Here is a 679-nt window from a genome sequence, read left to right on the forward strand (position 1 = left end):
GGCTGCTCTGTCGCGCCCCGCAAGAGATGTCGAGCGTCTTTGGACATTGGAATCGATCGTCATTTCGAGCCCTCAGGCAGAGACATTCAGTGCGGCCGAGTTCGAGGCTATGAGACAATTTCGGGAGCGGCTTGCTTACGACGGCCGAGCTTACACCGTCGGAATGCCGCGTCGCGAGACGATTTCCCAGCTGGCGAATAATCCTGAGGTCGCGAAGAATCGCCTTGCTGCAAAACGACGTGCCCTGATTCGTTATACTGATGCCTAGCGCCGATACGACCAGGGGATTATGGAGTTCCTGTGCAAGGGGCATGCGGAGAGGGTTCCCGTGGAGGACCTCTCGGCCTCGAGCTCTCGTGATGGCTGTTTTTTCATGCCTCATCGGCAGGTCATCACCAAGCGAGCGACGAGGGAAGACAAGGGGCGAATCGTATTTGATTGTTCGGTGGCGGCGCCGGGAGAGTCCTCTCTCAATTCCCATTTGCTGGTCGGACCGAACCTCAACCCCGACATCATCCAACTGCTGATCAATTTCCGCCTGAGGGCGATCGCCTTGTCGGCCGATGTCGCCGAGGCATACATGACTCTCAATCTCATTCCGGAGGATCGACCGTTCTTCCGATACCTCTGGCAAGGACCGGATGATGATCGAGTCGTGTGCTACCAGATGCAGAAGCTC

The sequence above is a fragment of the Galendromus occidentalis genome, unplaced genomic scaffold (genome assembly GCF_000255335.2).
Source record: "Galendromus occidentalis unplaced genomic scaffold, Mocc_1.1 scf7180000076879, whole genome shotgun sequence".
Lineage (NCBI taxonomy): Eukaryota > Metazoa > Arthropoda > Arachnida > Mesostigmata > Phytoseiidae > Galendromus > Galendromus occidentalis.